Genomic DNA, 19,470 nt, shown 5'->3' with positions numbered 1-19,470 from the left:
ATGAACTGTCCTGATCGGCTCTCGAAAGTTCTGTACTAATGATCCGATTATCGTACGATCGCTTTGAAAGCGGAATTTTTTCGTACAAATTTCGGATCGCGTGTACGGGGCTTTACCCATTATACTACAGTTTTACGACCCCCTCTGTGACTAGCAGTCCCCCCCCCCCCAGTCTATAGCTCTCCCTCTGTCTTATCTCACTAGCTCTGCTGCTAGCTTTATTACCATTGATTAGTATGTGTTTTTTTTTTTTTTAACATTCTGCTAAAAAAAAAATGTGAATCAGTACTGCTTGGACCTTGACGAAGGGGACATACCCCGAAAGCTTGTCTTGAAAAATTGTATGTTAGTGCAAATAAAAAAAGAATCACAGACAGTACTCTATTTTCTTTATAAAGATTTACAATTTTTGTTCGTTTTTGCAGAATTAAATAACTCCCACTTTAGTAAAAAAAAACAAAAAAACAATAAAAAATAATTGTTATAACACTGGCCTTTGAAGGATCAAGGTTTGTTTTTTCAGGCTAGCGGCTACACAGATTTGAATATCTTTTATCTTTATATTCTTTCTCCTCTTTGCACTAGAGAATTTTGGAACTTGTAATAATATATTATGTCTGGGGTTAGGATTTCTCAGGCTACTTCCTCAGATCTTCCTTATTTTACAAGTCAACATTGGTTTACTATTGTATGCCTAACACAGATATGTTTTTACTTTCTAGGTTTATGAGTTTGCCATGAGCCCGGTTTGCACAAGATGTGACTTGTAAAGCAGAGATACATTCTTTGGAGGAAGGGGCCGTCCTGTCCTGTAGGCTCACTTTTCATTATGAAACAGGATATAAATTACAGGTAACAGAAGGCGGAGCCACGCATAATAAGACGTCACGTCTCGTATAAAAGCTGTGTGATTCAGTCATTGTGGAGCAAACACTGGAAAACTCGTTTGGAGCTAACTGAACACCAAAGTACGGAATACACCAACCAGGTCTGTCCCTTCCTTGGCTCCTAATCTTTTTTTATTGTAGTCTAGTATACTGTTTTTAGAATGGATCTTTTTGTAGTTTGAGTTGTTTATGTTTGAGTGTACTATATTGCTGGTCATTGTTTTGCTCCATTGTATATTTTGTATTGGAAGAGTACATGTTTACGTGTAGTTTTGAACTGAGAATGCTACTTAGCGAGTGAGTAGTGAGTAGTGAGACCTTCAACATTACATAAGTCAAGATAAATATGACCAACTACTACTTCACCTAATAAATGGGGAACCTTCACAGATTTTTATTTTTTATTTGATAGACTTTTATTGGTTTTCCAAAAAGCCATTTTCGTTTTCAGAATTTATAAACAATTACAGGCATACCCCACTTTTAAGTACACAATGGGGTTTATTTACTAAAGCTTGAAAGTGCGAAATAAGGCTGTATGGTAATTAGTCATAATACAGAACACGAGGAACTTGACTTTGTAAAAAATAAAAATAAAATCGTCAACAGGAAGATACCTGAACAAAGTACAGATTTATTTTTTAAATTAAATAAAAATATATTTTATTTAATTTAATTCACTTTTATTTTCATTTATTTATTTTAATTTCCAGGGACACTTTGAAACAGTCCCAACATATACTTACTAACTAAATTATAAATTAGCAGTTTTTATTTTTATTTTTACAACAAACCTTATTTGAACAGTACTACTAAGGTGGTGTGTACTGTATATACAGCCAGACTATCTACCTCTGTCAAGCTCCTGCTGCTGTCTGTGTCCCCCGGGGTAGATTTACACCTTATTTGTAATGTTTGTGACATTAACAATAATTTTGTGCGTGTAATGAGAAGCTGAACACTTTATTTCAATGACAGTGTAGGATGTGTGATGGATATCAATGCAGCCGGTGAAGTGTAGACACGGAGCTGACTATGATGAAAATTTGCCTGTTCAGCATTTTTAAATGACGTGTGCAGATTTGTATAAGAAGGAGCTATTAGAACCCTTTATTATCAGTTCAGGGTTTTGTTTTATACTATAGATATAAGACTTAAAGGGGTGGTAAAGGTACAATTTTTTTCCTAAATAGCTTCCTTTACCTTAGTGCAGTCCTCCTTCACTTACCTCATCCTTCCATTTTGCTTTTAAATGTCCTTATTTCTTCTGAGAAATCCTCACTTCCTGTTCTTCTGTCTGTAACTCCACACAGTAATGCAGAGGTGTGGAGTGTCGTGCTCGCACGCCTCCCACTCCGCGCCCGCCAATCGCGCACAAACGAGCCTAGAAAAAAAAAGTTTTTTTTCTAGGCTCGTTTGTGCGCGATTGGCGGGCGCGGAGTGGGAGGCGCTGTGCCTCTGTAGTGATTGGCCGTATGTGACGTGATGCTGTGTTTACAGCACGGCAAGTAGAGAGGCCGGGACGGGAGACAGACCACCAGGCAGAAACAGAACGGAGCCCAAGTGAAGTGCTGTGCCCCCTGCGGCGCCCGCCGGGGCTATAGTGTGGGAGGCGGCTGCACGGTAGGATGGTTTTAATTTCTTCAGAGCAGGGAGCTTTTTTTGGCGCCCCCCCCCCAGGGCCGGCGCTGGCGCCATAAGGCAAGTGCCCATGTTGCCTTGCGCTATCGCCGGCCCTGAGTACATGTTGGCATTTATGGTTCCCTCAATGAACTGTAGCTCCCCAGTGCCGGCAGCACTCATGCAGCCCCAGACCATGACACTCCCACCACCATGCTTGACTTAGACACACTTGTCTTTGTACTCCTCACCTGGTTGTCGCCACACATGCTTGACACTATCTGAACCAAATAAGTTTATCTTCTTCTCATCAGACCACAAGACATGGTTCCAGTAATCCATGTCCTTAGTCTGCTTGTCTTCACGAAAATGTTTGCAGGCTTTCTTGTGCATCATCTTTAGAAGAGGCTTCCTTCTGAAACGACAGCCATGCAGACCAATTGTATATGCAGTGTGCGAGTATGGTCTGAGCACTGACAGGCTGACCCCCCACCCCTACAACCTCTGCAGCAATGTATGTGTTGAGTTATTTTGAGAGGACCAAAAAATTACACTGTTATACAAGCCGTACACTCACTACTTTACATTGTAGTAAAGTGTCATTTCTTCAGTGTTGTCACATGAAAAGATATAATAAAATATTTACAAAAATGTGAGGGGTGTACTCACTTTTGTGAGATACTAAGTATGTATATATATATATATATATATATATATATATATCTCAAATTATTTATTTATTTTTCTTTATATAAATACATAGTCCTCATGGTCTCAAAGACATTTTTTTTTACTTTTAGATAGAGTAGAGAAGAATTCAAATTCAGGTTAATTTTTTCTCCGATTGTCCCACGGAGGAGCTTTCCCTTCACTTCCTGTCCTGGAGATACAACAGGAAATGTCAGGAAATCTCTGCAAAGTAAACAGAATTTCTGGTCCAATGACCACAGGAATAGGTATCCTTACTGGTGGGTTTCCCCTCATCTCTTGCTCATATGACAACTGTAATCACCAGATTTGCTTGGGTTGGAGATTCTGCCTCTACTGGTCACACTGTTGTCACTAGGACAACACCAACACCAAGGGGAAATTGGCTAATGAAAAAAATTAAAACCTCTCAACTGTTAAAAAAAAAAAAAAAATTAATAGTAACTACATTTAAACAATAGAATACAAGGGAAGAGAATGTGTAGAAATATTAATTGTGCCTAACAGTACCCTGAAAATTATAGCTTTTGTCTCCAATTACTCCTTATAAATAGCACTGCAATTCCGGATAGGTGAGTGAGCATAGACACTCCTGCTCTGCAGCCTAGTAGCCGTATATTTGAAATATAAGATCTAAAGTAGCCCATAGATGAGTCTGTTTTTTTGTTTAACTCGTGAATAAACAAAAATGTATTTGATTCCTCCATCCACACATTGGAAGTCGATGGGGGAATCTTCTGGCTAAGCCATTATATTGACAATCAACACAGAGCTTTATACAGAGAGAATCTTGGAGATCAGCACATTTTACACATATTACACATAGTTAGGCACACATTTAACCCTTTGATCGCCATAGATGTTAACCCCTTCCCAGCCAGTGTCATTAGTACAGTGATAGAGTATATTATTATCACTGATGTGATAAGGCAGTTAGTTAGTTTCCCCCCAGTGTCAGGTAGTGTCAGATTTCCAGTCGCACTATTGCAGTCCCATTAAAATTTGTTGATCACTGCCATTAGTAGTAAAACAATATATAAAATATAAATAAAATAAAAATTCCAGTATATATACCATAGTTTATGGGTGCTTTAAAGGGGTTGTAAAGGTTAATCTTTTATTTTCTAAATAGGTTCCTTTAAGCTAGTGCATTGTTGGTTCACTTACCTTTTCTTTCCATTTCCCTTCTAAATGTTTTTTTTCTTTGTTTGAATTTCTCACTTCCTGTTTCTCCTCAGTAAGCTTTCCACCATCACCTGAGCGGTGGAAAGTCATTTAGAACAGCTTACTGAGGAGGAACAGGAAGTGAGAAATTCAGACAAAGAAAACAAAGAAGAAAAAACATTTAGAAGGGAAATTGAAGGAAAAGGTAAGTGAACCAACAATGCACTAGCTCAGGGGGTCTCCAAACTTTTCAAACAAAGGGCCACTTTATTGCCCTTCAGACTTTAGGAGGGCCGGATTGGGGCCAGCAAGGGAAGAAAATGTCACGGGTCCAGCATCAGTGATAAAAAATATGGCCTCAGGGTTGGTGGTCAATAGGAAGAGGAGTATTCCCCCTATTAGTAGGAGGAATAGTATCCCATCATTGGTATCAGTGGATAATTTAGTGCCCCATTGTTGGTGTCAATGGGAGGAATAGTGCCTCATGTCATTGGGAGGAATTGCGCCCCAAGGGCCGGATAAAGGCTAGCAAAGGGCCACATCTGGCCCTCGGGCCGCAGTTTGGAGACCCCTGCACTAGCTCAAAGAAACCTATTTAGAAAATAAAAAACAAACCTTTACAACCCCTTTAACTTTTAAGCAAACCAGTAAATATACAAGTATTGGGATTTTTCAAATCAAAGACATCATTTTAATAAAGTTTGCTGCATTAGTAACATTGTTTTTGCCACTGTCACTGACAGCGGTGGAAACGTGACTGATCGATGTTGGCAGAGGGAGTGAAGTCATGAGGGTGTGGATGTAATCTACTGTAGGTTAAATTTAGAAGTGAGATGGTGAAAACCAAAAAAGGTAGACGCAGAGGATTATGTGAGTGGAGAGGACACAGCAGACGAGGCCATGTGAGTTGCAATGATCGAGAAACTCAATCAGGGTTGGATTTAGTATTAGGCACAGCATGCTTATGCCTATAGGCGGCAGTGGGAAATAGGTGGCTTTCCTTTATGTAAGTAGTGGGAACATCATTTCACTACCGTCGTCAGCAGCAGGTTTTTTTTTTCAGCAGGAACGTGGGGGAATGCAGTTTCGGCACCTCCAGCACTGAATGTATGTATTGGTAAGGGTTCGTGGGGTGTGCTGAAGTGTCTACTGATGCTCACTGCTGGGGGATCTATTATATCTGGAGGGGATCTATTTGTGCAGGGACTGAGTGTGGATCTATTGTTACTGGTGGGGGGAACTATTGTTCCCAGGGGTGGGTCTTTTGTTGTTGTGGCTTAGTTGTTGCTGGGAGAGATCTACTGTTGAAAGGGATCTGTTATTGCTTGCTGCTGGAGGGTCTATTGGTGCTGGCTGTGGGGAGATCTGTTGTTGCTAGGGGTGTCTATTGTTGTGGTTGGGGTACTTTGTTGTGGGTGGTCCATTGGTTTTTTGGGGGGATCTATTGTTGCTGAGGGTCTATTGTTGTTGCTGGATTTATTATACTGCTTTTTTTGTTATCATTATCAAATTTCTTACAAATTACAAGGCACCAAAAAATTATACTTGGTTCTGTATTCCTTATAAATACTGGGAGGTGAGCAGGGGGTGGAACCAAGGAAAAATGCTCAAAGGTGGGTAGGGGGGCGGAGAAAAGGGGTGACTGAGAAAAAAATCCCTGGTCAGCAGATATACAGTTATCTCATGTCGGCCTGTTTAAACATTACTAGTGTTGTTCTGATACTAGTATCGGTATCGGTGCGGATACCGCGTATTTGCAGGAGTACTTGTACTTGTGCAAATGCTCCTGATGCCTAGTCCGATTCTTGAACACTCAGGAACAATTGGTGCGGTGGCAGGGGAGTTATAATCACTGTTCTCCCTCTGTGGCTTTCAGTAAAGCAGCTGACAGCTGCTTCTCCTTCTCTCCCCTCCGTGGCTTTCAGCTGCTTTATTGAAAGCCACACAGGGAGATCAGTGATTATAACTCCGCCCTCCTCCGGCTCTCCTCTGTGTCCTCCTCTGTGCTTCTCCGATCCCCCCTGTCCTCCTCTGGTCCCCTTCTGTACGCTCCACCAGTCCCCCCTCCTCCGTGTGCTCCTCTGGGGCCCCCCCCCGTCCTTCTCCGCCCCTCCGTCCCAGATTTTTCAGGATGGAGAGCGGAGGAAGGAGACGGTAAACATGTAATTTACCGGCTCCTTCCTTTTCCAAATGGACAGTGTCCATGATTACTGACTCTGTTCATTCGTAACTGAGCATCGTAAACTGTGTCTCCTGTCCATTCATCTTCAGTGCAGCTGAGGCTATTGAGAAAGGGACTGGGGAATCTCTATCCTCAGTCTCTTTCCATGTCTCAAAGGGAAGACATCTCACCAAAGGCCCCCTAACCCCCAACAGGGTTAAATAAAAAAAAGAAAAGAAAACATTGTAATAAATAAATATTCCAAAGTAAAATTGAAAAATAATAATAAAATTAAGCAAAAGCAAAAAAAAATAGTAAAAAAAAAAAATAGTAAAAAAAAATAAAAAAGCTACTGACACAGTCCGCGCCTCATCAGTGCCACCTATCAGTGCCCATCAGTTATGCATATTAGTGCTATTGTCACATGACATTATATAAAAGTATCGGTAATCGGTATCGGCGAGTACTTGGGAAAAAAAAGTATCGGTACTTGTACTCGATCTTACAAAAGTGGTATCGGGACAACCTTAATTGTTACCAATACCATACTATATCAAGGTGTATCTAAACCCAAGAAGAAGAATGTAAAATATCGCAGCTTAGATATTGCGACTGCAACAACACACTTTAGGTGACAACTCACTGTAATGTATCTGTGGTGGAATAGTGTTGTCACTCTAGCACAGGGCTACAGAACACATCCCCATTTCCAGAACATAGGTGGGAGATGTTCTATACTTCACAGAGAGAGATGGGAAAAGTGTAAGACTGCTTAATTACTAGGCATTTAGCCCATGTGCAGCCAATCCTGGCACTCATTGTTCCCAGGAGGCACAAGTGTGGAGTCCAGACCCAAGGTCCATGGCAGCCTAAAATATACTGCAGCTGGACAGGGCTAAATGCTGTACCAAGTGGTACTCACATTTAGAGCTCTATGCATTCAGGGCAGAGACATAACTAGAACCTTCAGGGCCCCGGGGGAAGAAACAATGAAGAGCCCCCCTGACTGCAGGGGCCCTTTTTTATCGGTCCCGGAGCCCTTTCACTTGGTCTGGATTTGAGTGCCATAGACTGCAATGTTAAATCACAAGCAGGTTCCAAGGTAATCGCATACAAGTCACAAGCAAGTTGCATGACTTTGGGGTCGCAGCAGTGTGAACCTCTGCCATCTTGGGGCATCTCGGAATCCCAGTGCCCACTCGCAAGTGCGGCCTTTGTTACCCTGTTAGTTCCGCCACTGATTCAGGAATGTATGCCTAAAGTGCAAACTATGGCCCAGATTCTCAAAGGGCTTACAACGGCGCAACGCCATTTGCGCCGTCGTAAGTCCTAATCTGGGCCGTCGTATCTATGCGACTGATTCTTAGAATCAGTTACGCATAGATATCCATTAGATCTGACAGGCGTAAGGCTCTTACGCTGTCAGATCTTAAATGCAATTTTTTTTCCAGCCTCTAGGTGTCGCCTTGTCGTTTTCCCCGTCGTCTATGCAAATTTACGCGAGATTCCCGAACGTACGCACGGTCGACGCAGTGAATTTACGATGTTTCCGTAAGTGTAAACTTACCCCTGCTATATGAGGGGTAAGTTTACGAAGGTCCGTCGTATGCCATGTTAAGTATGGCGTCGGGTCAGCGTCGTCTTTTTCCGTCGTTTTCCTAAGTCGTTCGCGAATAGGACTTAATGTCAATGACGCTCACGTCGGCGTCATTGACGTTTTCCGTCGCGAGCTGGAGCATGCGCACTGGGCTATTTTTACGCCCGGCGCATGCGCAGTTCGATCGGCGCGGGGGCGCGCTAAATTTAAATACAAGCCGCCCCCTTTGAATTACGCGGCCTTACGCCGGGCCATTTACACTATGCCGCTGCAAATTACGGAGCAAGCGCTTGGAGAATACGGCACTTGCTCCAGTAATTTGCGGCGGCGTAGTGTAAATGGCTTACGCTACGCCGCCGTGGATTCTACGAGAATCTGGCCCTATGTCCCTGAATGCATACAGAATGCCAGTACTAGTGTAATTCATCTTAATTTTTCCTAAAATGTTGGCAAAATGAAAATGCTCAATCCCTATACCCCCCCATCTTCATTCACTGAAACTTGGTCGCCCTCTGATGTCTACAAACACCTTAATGCCGCGTACACGCGGTCAGAATTTCCGACAAGAAAAGTTTGATGTGAGCTTTTGGTCGGAAATTCCGACTGTGTCGCCCCATCTGACTTTTTCTGTCAGAATTTCCAACAGTAAAAAATTAGAGAGCTGGTTCTCACATTTTCCGCCGGGAAAAGTTCTTGTTGGAAATTCCGATCGGCTGTATGCAATACCCACGCGCAAAAAAAAACACGCATGCTCGGAATCATTGAACTTAATTTTTCTCGGCTCGTTGTAGTGTTGTACGTCACCGCATTCTTGACAGTCGGAATTTTGTGTGACCGTGTGTATGCAACACAAGTTTGAGCCAAAATTCCGTCTGAAAAAAATCCACGGTTTTCTTGTTGGAATTTCCGATCGTGTGTACGCGGCATAAGGCCTAGCAAATGTTATCCCTCTAAAAAATTTGCCAGATAATACCATTTTCTAAACCCGAGCCATTCAAGTGACTGGGGCCACGGTGTAACTGCCCCACAACTGCATTCAGTTGTAGCGCGGTGGTGTAAATTGCCCTCCCACTACCTGTCAAACCACAGATCGCTCCTCAGAGGGCTATTGCTGATGTAAACAAGCTCTACCTGGGAAAAGGGGGATTTTGCAATCGAGACTGTTTCATAACAGAACTCAGATCTCATGTGACCCAAAGTGCACCGGGTTCTAGGAGGCATTCTGCTGCTACACGTGAGGAGTTGTGTTTTTTTGGATCGTGCTGTGAGGTAAGTCATGTGTTCACTATTTTCTGTGACATGCTTGATCAGTGAGTCACAGAGCGACTCAAAATTCATCCTTCACCTCGCTGCCTTTCCGACATTGCTCAGCATTTCTTCTGGTGATGTAATCACTCCTCACTAGAAGAAGATAAAAAAAAGGTTAATGTACATGGATTAGCCTAAATGTAATTTTTTTAAATAAATAAAATAATAATATATACATACAGTGGCCCAGATTCAGATAGGAGATACGACGGCGTATCTCCTGACACGCCGTCGTATCTCTGAGTGCGGGCCGTCGTATCTATGCGCCTGATTCAGAGAATCAGTTACGCATAGATTTCCCTAAGATCCGACTGGTGTAAGTGTCTTACACCGTCGTATCTTAGGCTGCATATTTACGCTGGCCGCTAGGTGGCGCTTCCGTATAGTTACGCGCTGAATATGCTAATTAGGTAGATACGCCGATTCAGAAACGAACGTCCGCCCGGTGTATTTTTTTACGTCGTTTGCGTTAGGCTTTTTCCGGCGTAAAGTTACCCCTGCTATAATGAGGCGTAGCTAATGTTAGGTATGGACGTCGTTCCCGCGTCAAGTTTTGAAAATTTTACGTCGTTTGCGTAAGTCGTTCGCGAATAGGGCTGTACGTAAGTTACGTTCACGTCGAAACCAATGAGGCTTTGCGGCGTAGTTTCGAGCATGCGCACTGGGATTTTTTCACGAACGGCGCATGCACCGTTCGTAAATTACGTCAAATATGCGGGGTCACGATTTATTTTAATAAAACACGCCCACATCATCCCCATTTGAATTAGGCGGGCTTACGCCGGACAAGATACGTTACGCCGCCGTAACTAAGGGCGCAAGTTCTTTCTGAATACGGAACTTGCGCCCAAAATTACGGCGGCGTAACGTATCGGAGATACGTTATGCCCGCACAAACAATTGTATCTGAATCCGGGCCAGTATATCTATCTATCTATCTATCTATCTATCTATCTATCTATCTATCTATCTATCTATCTATCTATATATATCTACTGTATATAGATATATATCTATCTGTATATAATATATACCAGTAAATATAATTGCATAGGATTATAACCTCAGTCAGTCTTGTTTTACGCTATCTGCATGCCCACTCGCAGATTTATTTTCTGTTTAACAATAAAGTTTCACACTACGCAAACAATATCCAATGTCCATGTATAAAGTGCCAATATAAATACATATCTGTGTATAAAATGTCAATATAGATATAGTAAATGCATGTATAGAAAAACGTCATGCCATATAAATACAATAAAGTTCTCTAGCCAACATGGTGGGTAAATATATCTATATCTCAGCCAACATAATAATACTACAACGGACATGAAATAAATAAAATAAAAAATATATACTAAAACAAATTAAACATTTAATTTAAATTAAATAGAATAAATATATATATATGTTTTTATAAAATATATAATGTATATACCCCATCACAGATGAACGATACCTACACTGTAGACCTAACTCTACTAACGGTCACAAATAAAGGGATAATATTGGTAATAGTGGTCACTTAAAAAGCATCTATGGTCAAAATCCTTATTTAACCCCTACCGCCCACCCCCCCCCCCCCCCGGCATAAGAGAGCCCACCAGGTGTATCCACCATAATTCCCTCTTAGAAAATTGTTTCCTCTTAGAAAATTGTTTCCTCTCCAGTGATGTTTAGGGGCCTCAATGCCCCAGAACTGGAGCCCTTACGGGTTGTGTTTGTCTCTAAAATGTATCGACAAATAGTGTTTGTCAAACCCATTCTTTATGTTCCTCATATGTTCCGCCATCCTCACTTTGAGGGCTCTTTTAGTCCTACCACCGTAAATTAAATCACATGGATATTTAATCGCATACACTACCCCTTTAGTGTCACAAGAGATTAAATCTTTAATAGTGTATACATGATTGGTATTATAGTTGATAACATTTTTCCTCTCTCTGATATTCCTTGGGACTCTAATGCCCTGTACACACGATCGGTTCGTCTGATGAAAACGAACCGATGGATTTTTTCATCAGATATCCAAGGAAGCTGACTTTTATCAGTCGTGCCTACACATCATCGGTTAAAAATCCGATCGTGTCCAACGCGGTGACGTAAAACACAATGACGTGCTGAGAAAAATGAAGTTCAATGCTTCGGGGCATGCGTCGACTTGATTCTGAGCATGCATGGATTTTTGACCGATACATTTCCCCACAGACGATCGTTTTTTTCTAACGGTTTTTTTAACCATACGAAAAGTTTAAAACAGGTTCTATTTTTTTTTTGCGCGCTTCGGCGTATAGCGCGCACCCCTAATGTGGACCCGCAATTCCTGTAAACATTTTTTTTTAGTACTTACAGTTTTGGTGTCTTGCGCGGCGTCCATCGGCGGCCTCGTCGGGCTTCGCTCGTGCTCACACTCTGTGACGTTTATGCGTGAGCACGAGCGAAGCCGAGCCTGGCCGAATGTAGCCGAGTGTACTGCACTCGGTATACGTCGGCGCAGGCATTCAAACTGAGCGCGGGAAGCGGCGTATATCGCGCACCCACGATTTCCCCCTTATTTTAAGGGGAAAAAAGTGTGCGTATACGCCGATAAATACGGTAGCTATAGCATTGTCCACACAGCTATGAAATCCCTTTATACCCCAAAACATTAGCGAATTAGACCTGGGGTGTTCTATTACATAGTGATATAATTTATCCCTCAAATTTGGGGCTCTTTTATATACTATTTGTGGTTTCTCCGATATGGCACCTTTAAAATTGTTATCCTGTTTAAAGTGAAAGTTCACCTTTACAGAAAAATCTGTAAGGTGAACTTACACAGGTCCCTTTCCTTAGCCCCCCCCCCTGATCCCGCTGACTTGTACCGCCGTAATCGCCAGTTCTAAGCCCTGGTATATCCACGCCAGAAATCCTCTCTCCAGTCTCCAGACATTTTGGACATTCCCCTCAGAGGATTTCTAAGCCGGTTCTAAGCCTGACACAAATATTCCGGGGCTTAGAACCGGGAATTGAGGCAGTACAGGTCAGCGGGACCGGGGGTTGGCGGGACCTGTGTAAGTTCACCTTACAGAGTTTTATGTAAATGTGAACTTACCCTTTAAGAACTTGCTAGTACTTGCTAGTTTATTATTGATTCCATATCCCTATTCTGTAAATTTTAATCTAAAACAATACATGTACCCATATCATCTACTTCTCCTCTTCCATTTTTTATCTACTAACAATGGGCCAGATTCACAGCGGAGATACGACGGAGTATCTCAGATACTCCGTCGTATCTCTGAGAGTATCTATGCGGCTGATTCATAGAATCAGTTACGCATAGATAGCCCTAAGATCCGACAGGTGTAATTGTTTTACACTGTCGGATCTTAGGATGCAGTACCGCGGCCGCCGCTGGGGGGAGTTTGCGTCGTAAACCAGCGTCGGGTATGCAAATTAGGAGTTACGGCGATCCACAACGGTTTTTCGCGTTCGCTATGTCGCTGCAAGTCTAGTTTCCCGTCGCAAATTTAGTCGTCGTTTTGGGTGCCCTAACTTTACACAGCACACGTATGTGCTGTATAAAGTATGGCCGTCGTTCCCGCGTCAAAATTTAAAAATTCACGTCGTTTGCGTAAGACGTCCGGGAATACGGAAGTACGCTATGCAGGTCGCCGTTCGAAAAAATGACGTCAGTTCGCGCAAAGCACGGCGGGAATTTCAGAACGGAGCATGCGCAGTAGGTCCGGCGCGGGAGCGCGCCTAATTTAAATGGCACACGCCCCTTTAAATTACGCGGGCTTACGCAGGCGGTTATAATCCCCTTGTTGAAGAAGGCTAACGTGCCACGGTCCGATCTAAGTAATAACCGACCTATTTCGACCTTGCCTTTCCTAGCTAAAATAATGGAGAGAGCTGTTGTGTGGCAACTTCAACCGCACTTGGAGTCCAATGATATTTTTGATGAATATCAGTCTGGATTCCGCCCTGGTAGAGGCACAGAGACCACCCTGATTAAAGTTAAGGATGACTGCCTATGGGCCATGGACAGCGATGAGGCTTCAGCATTAATATTGCTGGATCTGTCGGCTGCATTTGATACTGTAGATCATGCCAGACTTTTGGAAAGGCTGGTGTCTGTGGCCGGGTTTGAGGACATGGCATTGACATGGATGGCCTCATTCCTGCAGAATAGAACTCAGAGGGTAAGACTAGGGACATATTATTCATCTAATAGCTCCTTGTCCTGCGGGGTTCCTCAGGGTTCTGCGCTATCGCCGATATTATTTAATATCTACATAAGGCCACTACTATATATTATTCGGCGCCATAATCTTAGCTTTCATGTTTATGCAGATGATACGCAAATCTATTTTAGGCTACCTAAAAATGAGGAAGTTCAGGTAGATTTGGCATCCTGCCTGGAGGAAATACAGTCCTGGATGGGAGCCAATTATTTAAAACTTAATGGCTCCAAAACAGAATGTATTATTATCAGTAATCAGAGCAAAATCAGTGTGACTGATTTTCCGTCTTGGCCGGTTTCGTTTATGCCATCCCCGACCCGGGCTACCCAAGTTCGGAACTTGGGAATCATTGTGGATTCCAAATTGTCATTGAAGGCGCAGGTAAATCAGGTGGTAAGCGCATGTTACTACCAACTGAAACTCCTGCGCTCTACATTGCATTTCATTGACGAGGTGGATAAAGTCCAAGTGATCAATGCTTTTATTGGTAGTCGGCTGGACTATTGTAACGCGTTATACATGGGGTGTCCAAAAACCCTTCTGCATAAGCTTCAACTGATTCAAAATGCCGCAGCAAGGTTATTAACGGGTGTGGGTCGTCGGGACCATATTACACCTTCTCTGAAAGCCCTGCATTGGCTACCGGTGGCTGAGCGGGTCTTGTTCAAAGTGGGTTGTATCGTCCATAAAGCCATCCATAAGATAGGCCCAGGGTATCTGCAAGAAAAATTTACCTGTTACGTTCCCAACAGATCACTGAGATCTGCTGATCAGGCAAATCTGACTGTCCCTAAATTTAGAAGAACTAAATGTGGAGGGAGGACGTTGGATGCGCAGGGCTCAATATTCTGGAATTCTCTACCTCTATATATAAGACGTGAGAAGGATTTACTAAAATTCAGGAAATTTTTAAAAACGTTCCTATTTGTTCAAGTGTATGGCCCTAATTAGGGTAAGATATTAGTATTGGTATGGTATTTTAGCTTTTTTAAATGTTATTATGTATTTTATATTGTTATCTTATAGTATGAGAGATGTGTTCTGTATTTTTTCATATGTTGGTTCTATGAGCGCATCGAGGCCTGCTGGTAATGACTGCGCTCTCAATAAGCATTTTAACCACTTGACAACTGGGCACTTAAACACCCTTAATAACCAGACCAATTTTCAGCTTTTGGTGCTCTCACGTTTTGAATGACAATAACTCAGTCATACAACACTGTAACCAAATGAAATTTTTGTCCTTTTTTTCCCACAAATAGAGCTTTCTTTTGGTGGTATTTGATCACCTCTGCGGTTTTTTTTTTTTCCCGCTATTAATGAAAAAAGAACGAAAATTTTGTAAAAAAATGAATTTTTCTTCATTTCTATCATATCATTTTGTAAAAAAGTAATTTTCCTCATACATTTGGCCTAAAATGCATACTGCTACATATTTTTGGTAAAAAAAAAAAAAAAAATTTGGATATTATTTAGTCTGGGTGAAAGTTATAGGGTCTACAAGCTTTGGTACCAATTTCTGAAAATTGAACAATTTGATCACACCTGAAGTACTGACAGCTTCTCTCATTTCTTGAGACCCTAACAAGCCAATAAAGTACAAATACCCCCCAAATGACCCCTTTTTGGAAAGTAGACATTCCAAGGTAGTTAGTAAGAGTCATAGTTAGTTTTTTGAAGTTGCCATTTTTTCCCACAATTCTTTGCAAAATTAAGATTTTTTTTTTTTTTTTTTTTTTTCATACCAATATTGTCATTATAACAGGTTATTTCTCTCACATGGCATGTATATTCCACAAATGACACCCCAAAATATATTCTGCTGCTCCTCCTGAGTATGGCGATACCACATGTGTGAGACTTTTACACAGCGTGGCCACATACAGAGGCCCAACACCGAAGTAGCAACTTCAAGCATTCTAGGAGCATAAATTACACATCTAATCTCTCAACCACCTATTACACTTTTGAAGGCCCTGGAGCACCAGGACAATGGAAACGCCCACAAAGTGACCCCATTTTGGAAAGCTAACACCCCAACGTATAATCTATGAGGCATAATGAGTCTTTTGAACAGTTCATTTTTTTGCAGATGTTTTTGGAAAATGTGGAAAAAAAATGAAAACGCATTTTTTTTACACAAAGTTGTCCATTTATAGGATATTTCCAACACATAGCATGTACATAGCAAAAATTACACCCCAAAATATATTCTGCTGCTCCTCCTGAGTATGGCGATACCACATGTGTGAGACTTTTACACAGCGTGGCCACATACAGAGGCCCAACACCAAAGTAGCAACTTCAAGCATTCTAAGAGCATAAATTACACATCTAATCTCTCAACCACCTATTACACTTTTGAAGGCCCTGGAGCACCAGGACAATGGAAACGCCCACAAAGTGACCCCATTTTGGAAAGCTAACACCCCAACGTATAATCTATGAGGCATAATGAGTCTTTTGAACAGTTCATTTTTTTGCAGATGTTTTTGGAAAATGTGGAAAAAAAATTAAAACGCATTTTTTTTACACAAAGTTGTCCATTTATAGGATATTTCCAACACATAGCATGTACATAGCAAAAATTACACCCCAAAATATATTCTGCTGCTCCTCCTGAGTATGGCGATACCACATGTGTGAGACTTTTACACAGCGTGGCCACATACAGAGGCCCAACACCGAAGTAGCAACTTCAAGCATTCTAGGAGCATAAATTACACATCTAATCTCTCAACCACCTATTACACTTTTGAAGGCCCTGGAGCACCAGGACAATGGAAACGCCCACAAAGTGACCCCATTTTGGAAAGCTAACACCCCAACGTATAATCTATGAGGCATAATGAGTCTTTTGAACAGTTCATTTTTTTGCAGATGTTTTTGGAAAATGTGGAAAAAAAATGAAAACGCATTTTTTTTCCACAAAGTTGTCCATTTATAGGATATTTCCAACACATAGCATGTACATAGCAAAAATTACACCCCAAAATATATTCTGCTGCTCCTCCTGAGTATGGCGATACCACATGTGTGAGACTTTTACACAGCGTGGCCACATACAGAGGCCCAACACCGAAGTAGCAACTTCAAGCATTCTAGGAGCATAAATTACACATCTAATCTCTCAACCACCTATTACACTTTTGAAGGCCCTGGAGCACCAGGACAATGGAAACGCCCACAAAGTGACCCCATTTTGGAAAGCTAACACCCCAACGTATAATCTATGAGGCATAATGAGTCTTTTGAACAGTTTATTTTTTTGCAGATGTTTTTGGAAAATGTGGAAAAAAAATTAAAACGCATTTTTTTTACACAAAGTTGTCCATTTATAGGATATTTCCAACACATAGCATGTACATAGCAAAAATTACACCCCAAAATGTATTCTGCTGCTCCTCCTGAGTATGGCGATACCACATGTGTGAGACTTTTACACAGCGTGGCCACATACAGAGGCCCAACACCGAAGTAGCAACTTCAAGCATTCTAGGAGCATAAATTACACATCTAATCTCTCAACCACCTATTACACTTTTGAAGGCCCTGGAGCACCAGGACAATGGAAACGCCCACAAAGTGACCCCATTTTGGAAAGCTAACACCCCAACGTATAATCTATGAGGCATAATGAGTCTTTTGAACAGTTCATTTTTTTGCAGATGTTTTTGGAAAATGTGGAAAAAAAATGAAAACGCATTTTTTTTACACAAAGTTGTCCATTTATAGGATATTTCCAACACATAGCATGTACATAGCAAAAATTACACCCCAAAATATATTCTGCTGCTCCTCCTGAGTATGGCGATACCACATGTGTGAGACTTTTACACAGCCTGGCCACATAGAGACCCAACATCCAAGAAGCACCATCAGGTGTTGTAGGGACACAAATTACACATCCAATTTCCTTACAATCTATCACATTTTTGAAGGCCCTTCATATTTCTAACACAGCATGTACATACCAAGAATTACACCCTAAAATACATTCTGCTGAGTAATGGGTACAAAAAAAAAGGATTACCTGTGTTTTTAGTAGTGCAATTGTCCACAGGAGGAGAGCCCTGATCCAGGCAGCAGGCAGGAACGTGGTCAGCGACAATGAATGGAATTGTCCAGGCAGCAATATTGTTCATAGTCGGTACATAGCCAGCAGTGCCAAAATATTGGTCCTGGTAGTAAGGCCAGGAAAGAATGGGGACAGGGGTAGAGGCTTCTCCCACCCAAATCTCTTTGAAGCCTCCGGGCAACCAGACCCTAATCTGGGAATGAGAAAACTAAAAAATTAGTTTTTTCATCCAGAAAAACAATTCTGGAGCCCCTCACATGTGTGAGACTCCTGTGTTCCCACTAGCATAGCAGGGTAAAAGATCAATCCAAGGGGCAGGCAAAAAACGTGGTCAAACAGTCCAGGGTCAATTCCAGAGCAGGCAGATGTAGGTACAGTTTAGGGTTAGGCAAAAGAGTGGTCGTATAACAAGCCAGGGTCAGTTCCAGAGAAAGCAGAGGTATTTTTAGCATTAGGCAAAATCGTGGTCGTATAAAACAGTCCAGGGTCGGTAACGGAGAAGGCAGAGGTAGGTACAGTGCAGTGGCATAAGGGGTGTGGAGGAAAATGACAGGGAATTTGAATTTTGTTTATCTAATAATTTTCAATAGTGTGGTAACGGCGGAAACATGCACCTAAACAGAGGCCTGGTTGGGAGGGACAATCGGGACAATAAACTGTTGTGTCTCTTCTGACTCCTCCTCTGGCGCACACCCGACATTTCTTCTGACGGGCTGCACCTGTTCGACGGGGGGGGATTTTGTCAGGAAAGTGCCGTTCGTGAAGTCTGCTCACGCAATCAGTGCGAAGAATGTCTGGTGGCATTTCAGGGAACAAAAGGGCGGTGATAACGTCTTCTTGGTAGAGTAGATATGGAACGGGATTCTGTGTTGCTTTTTTGTAGATAACATAAGAGTTATAGAAGGCCAAACTGAAAAAGTAAATGGACACTTTTTTATACCAGTGACGGGATTTTCGGGAGGGAAGATAGGGTTCAATCATCTGGTCATTGAAGTCTACGCCACCCATAAATAAATTGTAGTCGTAGACACAAGATGGTTTCTGCACTGGGCCGCTTCTTTTGGGGACTTCCACGTAGGTGTCATTGTGGATGGTGGTGAGCATGTGGACATCTCGTCTGTCCCTCCACTTGACAACCAATAGCTCCTGGTTCCGTAAAGACGTCGTCTCTCCTCGTCTCAGCTTCTGATTCACCAATTTTTGGGGGAAGCCCTTTCTGTTTATTCTCACTGTGCCACATGCTGGGGTGTCTCTCCGGTAAAGATTTCTAAACAGGGGCAAGCTAGTATAAAAATTGTCCACGTAAAGGTGGTATCCTTTTCCAAGTAGTGGATAGATGAGCTCCCAGACGACTTTTCCACTTGTTCCGATGTATTCGGGGCATTCGGGGGGATGTAGTTGGGAGTCCTTCCCTTCGTAAACAATGAAGGAGTAGATGTACCCCGTGTCTCGGTCACACAGTTTGTACATCTTCACCCCATATCGGGCCCTTTTGCTTGGGATGAATTGTTTAAAGCCCAGCCTGCCGTGGAATTTTACAAGGGACTCATCTATTGAAATATTTTGTTGAGGGGTATATAACTGGGGGAATTTTTCAGAAAAAAAATTTAGAAGTGGCCGAATTTTAAATAATTTGTCAAAAGCAGGGTCATTTCGGGGAGGGCACTGGGTGTTGTCATTATAGTGGAGGAACCGTAGAATCATGAAGTATCGGG

The 19,470-nt window shown here is 42.1% G+C and overlaps 1 protein-coding gene across 2 annotated transcripts in view; it reads left to right on the top strand.

The window, feature by feature from the left end:
- The first annotated feature begins 906 nt into the window (after nt 1–906).
- CAPN14 (calpain 14) overlaps nt 907–19,470 on the top strand; it is an 85,652-nt gene continuing 67,088 nt past the window's right edge. For both annotated transcript variants that reach the window (XM_040351320.1, XM_040351318.1), the window contains exon 1: nt 907–988. The gene's annotated coding sequence lies outside the window, so the exon portion shown is untranslated. The remainder of the gene's footprint in view (nt 989–19,470) is intronic.

This window comes from Rana temporaria, chromosome 4, assembly GCF_905171775.1.
Source record: "Rana temporaria chromosome 4, aRanTem1.1, whole genome shotgun sequence".
NCBI lineage: Eukaryota > Metazoa > Chordata > Amphibia > Anura > Ranidae > Rana > Rana temporaria.
The sequence above is the reverse complement of the archived record's forward strand: the minus strand, read 5'-3'. Positions and strand labels throughout refer to the sequence as shown.